Here is an 11,154-nt window from a genome sequence, read left to right as displayed (position 1 = left end):
TTATGCGGTAACAATCCTGATAAAGCGAACATTCTAAGGAGGGTTTTCTTGAGAGGAAATAACAAAAAAATGAGGCTCAGCTTTTTTACGGGATGTGATATGGATTAAAATTACTAGTTATTTTCTGGATAAAAGAGATAATGATAATCAGATAATATGAATTTCATTCATTTAAAGATAAAAAAAAACATAAGTGAATTGTATTAACTAGTCTAGTGTTAAAAAACTCCGATTGTTATATACATGTTAAACAAAAAGACTACTATACAACACATACCATTTCATTCTTCAAATACTATTATTACATGTATGTACATAAATGACTGGTTTCTTTTTGTAAACAATTGTTTAAAAATATTCATATATACTAAACTGCCTGACATTTTTAAATACGTTTTGGCCTCGTAACAGGTTCCAACATTTCATCCAATTCAATATCAAAATTTGCAGTTAAAGCCAAAAGAGATAATAATTGACATTCACATTCACGAGGATCCAATGTGCTTTGTGTTACAAAATGATAGTCGTCATCGATTTCAAGATCATTGTCGTTTCTTGTTTTCACTTATATCAATATTATTGTTCACATTAATACATTCATCATCCTTTTCAGGAACGTCAATGCTCTCATTTTCATAAAACCTTTTAATACTTTTTTGGTTATAAGGTTATACATGTACACGGTTTAAAGTAACATGTAATGTAAATGAACAAATCAATAATAGAGATCGGTCATTTAAAGACGTATCAACCGTATCATATACGTTGACGTATCCGCATCTACAGATATACCAAAAAACAGTATATGATCCCGAGCTTTAATTTTATGTACTTTCAATAATGCAAATAGGCGACTGATTAATTTGTAATGCAGAAATTTATTAAACAATAAGAAATTATCCAGTTTCATGTGGAATATGTTACCCTACTTTTAAAGATATTCCGGATAGTTGGAACAGTTTACAGGCATGATAGGAGTGAATACGGTAAAATCGTTTGTTTGTGTATGAACTTGTGCTCACGACACGTAGAACTGAGTTGTTAATTGACAAATAGAGTGATACTCAGTACTTTCTATTACATTTTATGATAAAAACGCAAATGAACAATATTCAAAATTCCTTACATGTATACAAGTAGTACATTTGATTATTTTTTGTGTTGATTCATATAAGATCTTGAAATATTTTTTAACTAGATTATTAAAGGATTAAGTACGATATTCGTATACTTGCCCTACATTGGCTCCTTTTAAGGGCATTTACAAGTAGTTGATAGAACCCTTTATTTTTGTTTTACAAAAAAAGTAAAAACACAAAAATACCGAACTCCGAGGAAAATTCAAAAAGGGAAATCCAAAATCAAAAGGCAAAATCAAAAGTCCAAACACATCAAACGAATGGATAACAACTGTCATATTCCTGACTTGGTACAGGCATTTTCTAATGTAGAAAATGGTGGATTGAACCTGGTTTTATAGCTAGCTAAACCTCTCACTTGTATGACAGTCGCATCAAATTCCATTACATTGTCAACGATGTATGAACAAAACAAACATACTCAAAGAGTAAAAATGTCAAATAGGGGTACAGCAGTCAATATTGTGTTATCATCTTAATATCACTATAAAATGTAACGAAGAATCACAAAAAGGCATAAAAACACCACTATCACAAATATTGAAAGTGTATGTTTGATTGTTTCGAAGAGATTCCAATTATTTTTTTTAAATTAAGTATGGTCTTATTAATAAGCTCGGGATCACATAATAGTTTTTGATATATCGCAGATGCGGATACGTCAATATATACGATACGGTTAATACGTTTGTAAATGACCGACCTCTAATAGTACCTCTCAATTACACTATTGACATATAATATTCCCCAGTGAGTATAGGTATGTCGGAATAAATACACCCTGGAATAAAAGTATGATTACAAATACACATCAATAGCCTAATAGAAAAAATGTGTTTATTCCTTATAATTCTCACCCCCTAATTTTTTTTAATTCATTCTTTCAACTTTAACTTTTTTCAAACCCTATATGTATATGTCTTGAATGAACATTGAAATATACCTAGTTTTTTCATAGGTTATGAAAGTTGTTTCAGCAACATGGTCTATGGAAGTGTAAACCAAGGTAAAAACTCATAACAGACTTATCACATTCAAGTATTTGTAGATATGAAAAATCATTTAATAAGAACAGCAACACTAATGACACAAAAAACGAGGACATCTGGTATTTAACAATTTACAGGTGTCTTTGTGTTTACAATAATACTAGAACACACCCGTGAAATCGCGGGGAAATAGAGCGTTTGTAAACTGTAAAAAAGAAAATCTGGAGAATTTCAGGAGATGTATCAAAAGTCAAAGGTACTTGTAGACTGGGCACATTTTTTACCCTCCCCCTTTTTTCCAAATACCGATTTGTATTCCTTCTGTTTTTTGCATACTATGAACATACATATACACTATAAGCAATATGAACTGTCACTGATATATATTATATATATTATATAACACGTCAAAAAGGGTACAACATCACCATTAAATAACTATAAAATATACAAATATTAGATATTTCGGATAACAGATATCCTTCTTCAATAATAGCACGATGTCAAATGAATCATGTCAATATATTCAAACTGAAATACTTTTTCTAAATCTTGAATTTATACAATTCAGGCAAACACCACAGACGCTGATACAATTTTAAAATTTCCAAACACGGCGCAAAGATTACAAAGATATGCCAAATGAAAATAGTTATTTTCGTTGTGAACTGGCACAACTCTAGATTTCCAAAGGTTGTGACAATTGAGATGTTATAACTGCATTGAGGGCAGTCCTCAAACAAAAAGATCAAAAATGTCCTAACCGATCCAGGATGGTATAAATTAGACAACGGTAGGGCAATTACAACAGAAACTACATATTCAAGCCTCCCAAACGAATAGCAGTCTAATAATGATTGAACAAATAAGTTTTATATAATAAGGTTAAATATTGAACGTGGCAACGTACTTATACATTATCCCGAATCAATGGAAACCTGTAATTTAAACTGTTATTCGTAAAAGCCAAAATAACCCAAACTGAATAATCATAAGAATGGATGACAAATGCGAATATACATGGTACTTATAGGACATAGAGGCATGATAATTAATTTATTGTGGAAGGAGGAGAAGCGACACACAAAATGAGGTCTTATCGTTTAATAGTATAGATAAATGTTGATCTCTAAATTCTCATGTATTCTAAAAAAGAATATAGTTTATGTAAATGTACAGAAAATGAAATTAAGGGAAAATTATAAACTGTAAATTCAAAAATTATTGTTATGTTTTCTTATGGTGATGGAAAAGCTATTGCAAAAATAAAGTTCACATTTTAATTTTGTTAGCACTATCTGTATGAAGTATTCACTGATATTGCAATATCTGATCTCACATTTATTTGTACATTTTTTATAAATCTCTTATATAAATGCTGCAAAGATTTCTGAGTTTACAGTATTTTGAAAGTTTTGTGAAGTACATGTATTTGACCTTTTCGTATTTTACGGTATAGTGTATACTATCACAGATGTTAAAGATCTCAATGATTGGATGGCCAGCTATTTTGATGAGTTTCCTTTGTTTGAAAGAATTTCTGATACTGAATTGGTAAGGTTGACTATTACTCAGTACTACAAATATATGTTCAAATTGAAAAAAATGACAAATCATGTTTATTTGGGGTCCAGTGGCAAATAGTTCATGCATATTCAGGAAGAGACACTAGATAAAGAAAAATCAGTTGGAGATTCGTGATGAAAGAAAACAAGAACTCAATAAAGATAACTGCTGAAAAAGTGGGATCAGACGTTCAAACACAGTTATCTTCCCTTTCTTTTTAAATTGTAACATGAACAGCCTGAATAGCAGGAGAAGATAACTCTGACAGCATACATTATAAAAACATAAGTGGTATAACATCAGGGAACCTAATATTTATAAAAGGTAAAAGAGTTGAAACGGAAAATGTATACTTTTCACTATAAGGCCTTCAGTAAATTAAGAAATGTCCCAGTATAAAGGACTTTTGAGAAACAAAGAAGAAGGGCATATGGGAAAAGTATATAAATGGGAGAAATTTCGATCATAATTTAACCAAACGTCTATGCAGGTTTGACTGTCAGTTTTAAATAACAATGCCTTTTTATGGAATAGTTTTAGCTATAAAAGTAAAGTTCTATGAACATTTTGCAGGAATCTGACCAAGTTGTAGAAAAATTGTTCATCAGCACAGAGGAAGGTCAAAAGGTCACAAGAAACAAAGGAGAATAATTATTGGCAGTGTATAGACGAATTGTTAATCCTTATCAACAGACAGACAACATAGATAATTCAAAGCAAAGGCAGATAATATGATAGAAATATCATAATTTATTGTCGATGTTATTTCAGAAACTGTGTCAATAGCATGAAATTATTATGATTTACTGTAAACCAACAAATTGTAGAGAGTGAATTATTTCAATTACATACCAAGAAGACCAAGTAGAACATAATGTGAATGTAAAACATCATGCATAAGTCAACAACATATTTAGAAATAAAACAGTGGCTACAAAGGGCTAAACTAAAAAAAACAATATAAATTTGTTTACAGTATAAGCTTTCATTAGGAAACCAAAATCATAAAAGAATTGTTGACAAATATAACTTGTCTTCTGATTCTTTTGTTTGACCTCTGAGAACAATGTCAAACTACAAATATTAACCTTTATAAGGAAACCAAACACATAAGATATTTTTAGGAGGGTCTAGAACGAAAAGGTGTTAATGGGGGGAAAATATGGAGGAAAGTTTGACAATTTAAGAAATGATGATCTATGATAGACTTTTGAGTTCCTCAGATCTGTACTTTGTGTTTTTGTTGTTGTTGTGAGGGATGTATAAATAACACACCACACCCAGTCTGTATTTTTGTAAAATGTTTTCTGCTTTGTATCAATCTGATGTTTATAGTTTGTACTTATGTTGTACTGTTCAACTCCTATGTGAAACTATTTTCTATTTGATGTATCGTTACAGTTTAGCTATAGCTACCAACCTAAAAAGAAACATGAAGCCTTGTTTCTATATCCTTTTGCAAAAATATTATTATAATGTTTTATGACCATTCTAAGTTATATTCATGTTATCTGCCTTTCATAGACATAAGCTTCAATCCCAATTGAATATGTATTAAAGAATTCATAGCTACAGATATCAAATTCTAATGAAGGAGATAGTGTATCACTAAATTTAATTGCTATATAATTAAACGATTGTCTACAATACTGTTATTCCATTACTGTGATCGCCTAGTACAAGTGATCCAAGTGCCGTGATATGCGATGCTGTCAAGGATAAGTTATCATTCCGTCTTTGTCCGAAATTGCTCTCAGGTCTGGAGGTCTCATGGGACTGGATATGGTACCGCAGCATTAACAAATCCCAAAAAGTTGTCAGATGGCAGTATAAAAATAAGATATAGTATGTAGGCCAATGAGACAATTTTCCAGCAATGTCCGAATAATGTAGAAGTTAGCAACAACAGGTCACCGTTCAGACTTCAACAATAAGAAAAATCCATAATGAATAGCAAGCTATAAAAGGCCACGACTTGACAATTTTGAAGTAAAATCATAACCTTTAATTTTTTTTCTATGCTTTACACTACTATTCACATTCATAATTTAAAGAACCACACTGATTCCCACAACAAAAATACCGAAGATGATATTAAAATGCTTGAGTTTATTATCGACACCATATTTGTTGAGTTTTTGGTGGATTGATAATTCAGCATACCGTTGGTATTCCAATGGGTACTATGAGCACCACTACTAGCCAACTTGTACTCATATGAAGCAGATCTATACAGAAACATCTTAAAGATAAAAAAAAGTTCTTAAATTTACTTTAAGATATAAAGATGAGGTTCTGTCACTCAATAACCCACATTTCAATGAATGCGGGACAACTCAATTTTTTATGCCCCCGTCATTGCGGAGGGAGCATTAAGTTTTACCCTTGTCCGACTGTACGTCCGTACGTCCCAAAATTGGTTTCCGTTCTTTAACTTCAGTTTGCCTCTACCAAATGTTATGAAACTTATTCACAATGCTTATTACTACAAAACACAGATCGAGTTTGAATTTTGGTGGCGTCACTTTTACCGTGCTAGAGTTATGCTCTTTTACAAATAAAAAAAAATGCTGAATTTTTCGTTTCCGTTCTCTCACTTAAGTTTGCCTCAAACAAATGTTATGAAACTTATCCACAATGTTAATTACCACATAACACAGATCAAGGTTCAATTTTGGTGGTGTCACTTTCACCGTTCTAAAGTTATGTCCATTTACACATCTCAAAATTGCTGAAATATTTGTTTCTGTTCTCTAACTTTAGTTTGCCTCAACCAAATGTTATGATACTTATAATGTTATATGCAAGCGGGGTCATCATCTGTGTCCCATGGACACATTCCCCATTTATTTAATTATGTTTTGCAAATTCAGCAACATGCAAATGATATTGTCATGTTAAATATAACGTTTAATAATTATAATCATTTACATAGTTCAAATCCTCTTTTAATACTATATCCAAGTTGTAATAAAAGACGGTCCCATTTTACTTATTGACGGGCAAAGTTGACCGAGTAGTTGGTCTGATTTGACTCTGTCCGACTTGTCTCCGGGCCGAGATGTCCCACATTTTACATATTGTCAATTTCCCATTTCTGTGCAGTAACACCCTCTGTACGGCGTTAATAGGTCTCAATTAATATGTTAAGATGTACACTCTATGCAGAATTATTAACATGGGTGTGCTCTTTGCATAACCGGATCCAGGGGGACCTGGGGGAGGGCGGTCCCCCCTTTTGTGAGAAAATATGGTTGATTATATAGGAAATCACTGAAGCATGACTGGAGCGGGGCCCCCCTTAGGTCAGTCAGCCCCCCTCCCTTATAAAAGATTCTGGAACCGCCACTGCTTTGCACAACAAATGCTCTGAGTTATTAAAAGAACAACTGAAATCGACACTATGTCAGTTCAACAGTCACTATCACTAACTTGTTGACATATATGTCTTGACTCACTAGTGACATGTTTTCCATATCTTAGATCTGTATATCCCAGTACAGTCACTATCACGGTTGACAGATACGATATGTCTTGACTCACTAGTGACATGTTTTCCATATCTTAGATCTGTATATCCCAGTATAGTCACTATCACGGTTGACAGATGCGATATGTCTGGACTCACTAGCGACATGTTTTCCAGATCTTAGATCTGTATATCCCAGTATAGTCACTATCACGGTTGACAGGTACGATATGTCTTGACTCACTAGTGACATGTTTTCCAGATCTTAGATCTGTATATCCCAGTATAGTCACTATCACGGTTGACAGGTACGATATGTCTGGACTCACTAGCGACATGTTTTCCAGATCTTAGATCTGTATATCCCAGTATAGTCACTATCACGGTTGACAGATGCGATATGTCTGGACTCACTAGCGACATGTTTTCCAGATCTTAGATCTGTATATCCCAGTATAGTCGTCTGATCTGTATCGACTTGATTCTTATCCTGAGTGTGATTTTTTAACCGATTGAATCAACCTAGCGGGTGATACATGCACAGCATGATATGCGTACCCTGTCGACACACCTGGTCTTGCTGATTTTGGAGTTGATGTGATTCCCTTAGGGCTTGTTTATTACTTTACCTTATCCCTTCTCAAGATTTGAACATCTGTAAACTATTGTTGTGGTACAGAGTCGAACGATATCAAAAGGACATTCAAACTCAAAAGTCGAAAATAAACTGACAATGCCATGGATAAAAAAAAAAGACAGACAAACAATATTACACCCAACACAATATAGAAAACTAATGACTGATCTGCTTTCCAACTCCCAGGTAATGGTGGGGTTCGTCCCATCCTGAGTACCTGAGATCACTCCCAGTTAATGGTGGGGTTCGTCCCATCATGAGCACCTGAGATCACTCTCAGTTAATGGTGGGGTTCGTCCCATCCTGAGCACCTGGGATCACTCCCAGTTAATAATGTGGTTCGTCCCATCCTGAGCACCTGAGATCACTCCCAGTTAATGGTGGGGTTCGTCCAATCCTGAGCACCTGATATCTCTCCAAGGTAATGGTGGGGTTCGTCCCATCCTGAGCACCTGAGATATCTCCCGGATAAGGGTGGGGTTCATCCCATCCTGAGCAACTGAGATCACTCCCGGTTAATGGTGGGGTTCGTCACATCCTGAGCACCTGAAATTACTCCCAGTTAATGGTGGGGTTCGTCCCATCCTGAGCACCTGAGATCACTCCCAGTTAATGGAAAGGTTTGTCTCATCCTGAGCACCTGATATCACTCCCAGTTAATGGTGGGGTGTGTCCCATCCTGATAATCTGAGATCACTCCCAGTTAATGATGGGGTTCGTACCATCCTGAGCACCTTAGATCACTCCCAGTTAATGGTGGGGTTCGTCCCATCCTGAGCACCTGAGATCACTCCCAGTAAATGGTGGGGTTCGTCCCATCCTGAGCACCTGAGATCTCTCCCAGTTAATGGTGGGGTTCGTCCCATCCTGAGCACCTGATATCTCTCCCAGGTAATGGTGGGGTTCGTCCCATCCTGAGCACCTGATATCTCTCCCGGTTAATGGTGGGGTTCGTCCCATCCTGAGCACCTGAGATCACTCTCGCTTAATGGTTGGGTTCGTCCCATCCTGAGCACCTGAGTTCACTCCCAGTTAATGGTGGGGTTCGTCCCATTCTGAACACCTGAGATCACTCCCAGTTAATGGTATGGTTCGTCCCATCCTGAGCACCTGAGATCACTCCCATTTAATGGTGGGGTTCGTCCCATCCTGAGCACCTGAGATCACTCCCAGTTGATCGTGGGGTTTGTCCCATCCTGAGCACCTGAGATCTCTCCCGGTTAATGGTGGGGTTTGTCCCATCCTGAGCACCTGAGATCACTCCCGGTTAATGATGGGGTTCGTCCCATCCTGAGCACCTGAGATCACTCCCAGTTAATGGTGGGGTTTGTCCCATCCTGAGCACCTGAGCTCACTCTTAGTTAATGGTGGGGTTTGTCCCATCCTGAGCATCTGAGATCACTCCCAGTTAATGGTGGGGTTCGTTCCCATCATGAGCACCTGAGATCACTCCCAGTTAATCGTGGGGTTTGTCCCATCCTGAGCACCTGAGATCTCCCCCGGTTAATGGTGGGGTTCGTCCCATCCTGAGCACCTGAGATCACTCCCCGTTAATGATGGGGTTCGTCCCATCCGGAGCACCTGAGATCACTCCCAGTTAATGGTGGGGTTTGTCCCATCCCGAGCACCTGAGCTCACTCTTAGTTAATGGTGGGGTTCGTCCCATCCTGAGCATCTGAGATCACTCCCAGTTAATGGTGGGGTTCGTCCCATCCTGAGCACCTGAGATCACTCCGTTAATTGTGGGGTTCGTCCCATCCTGAGCACCTGAGATCACTCCCAGTTAATGGTGGGGTTTGTCCTATCCTTAGCACCTGAGATCACTCCCAATTAATGGTGGGGATCGTCCCATCCCGAGCATCTGAGATCACTCCCAGTTAATGGTTCCTGTTGCTCAGTCTTTATTTTTCTATGATATGTTTTGTGTACTGTTGTTTGACTTTTGGTCTTTTTCTCTTTTTTTGCTAGTCGTTGTCAGTCGGTACATCAATTTCCCGAAATCTCCCACAAAATGAATATTTGCCCGAGAACCGATAAATCTCTTTATCATATGTATATTGCGCGCCTTTTTTGCTTTCAATGTAAAGAAAACAAATCATATCAATACACCCGATGTTGATCTTTTTACAGTTCATGCGATTCGTTGAGTTTTTGTCTTTTTCCTTGGATTGATGAGACTTGAACATCGTTGAAATACAGTTGCCTCAAGATATGTAACCTAATACCTTAACTCTAACACAGAGCTCTGCCTCAAGATATGTAACCTAATACCTTAACTCTAACACAGAGCTCTGCCTCAAGATATGTAACCTAATACCTTAACTCTAACACAGAGCTCTGCCTCAAGATATGTAACCTAATACCTTAACTCTAACACAGAGCTCTGCCTCAAGATATGTAACCTAATACCTTAACTCTAACACAGAGCTCTGCCTCAAGATATGTAACCTAATACCTTAAATCTAACACAGAGTTCTGCCTTAACCATGTAACCTAATACCTTAAATCTAACACAGAGTTCTGCCTTAACCAGATGATTTTTCCAAAAATATTATCCATTGTAAAGGGAAATGAGATAATTAAATGTTTTATACACATGTGCATGTTTTAATTGGCAGATGAAACGTCGATACGAAAAGCCAATGTCCATTAAAATATATTTTTAATGCAATTATTTTGTATCAATTGTTCTGGTTGGATGACAATATGCGTAAAATTCTATATCTCCCTTTCTGTAACTAATGAAGACGACATTTTGAATACCAGAATGTATTGACATGTTATTTCCCCAATATGAAGTCAACAATACTGAAATAATGACTAAAATTGATTGATTTGTTTATTTTGCATTAGTATAGTGATAACTGTACTGTATTTGAAGTTTTACGGACGTCAATCGGTAGTTTTATTGTTGCCGTTTACCTGTCTTCTCTAGTCGTCACCCAGTGAACTAAATTTGCGACAGTAAAACTACAGACGGATGTCCGCAAAGCTTCAAATACAATCCAGTTATCTCTAAAGTATAAAGACTACCTATTAATAGATAATCGTTTGAATACATTCTGGAAGGCATTTTGTACAATTGCTTATGGTTTGATCGATGATTTAAAACATCTGCTATCTATGCAATTGTATGATTAGGGCAGGAACATATATATTAGATATACTGTTCCCAGATTAGGGACTTGTAAAATATACAATGATATTTTGTCGCCGCAAAGAAACGTTTATTTTCATCAGGTTTTCTTCATCTTTGGATGAATGTTTCTACTGATAAACAGTATATTCCTTTCATTGTTCGAAAAAGAGCTTCCAGAGACTGGTTTTTAGTAGGCTATGTGCTGCTCAGTCTAG

The sequence above is a fragment of the Mytilus trossulus genome, chromosome 5, assembly GCF_036588685.1.
Source record: "Mytilus trossulus isolate FHL-02 chromosome 5, PNRI_Mtr1.1.1.hap1, whole genome shotgun sequence".
Taxonomy (NCBI): Eukaryota; Metazoa; Mollusca; class Bivalvia; order Mytilida; family Mytilidae; genus Mytilus; species Mytilus trossulus.
Note: the sequence above shows the minus strand (reverse complement) of the source record.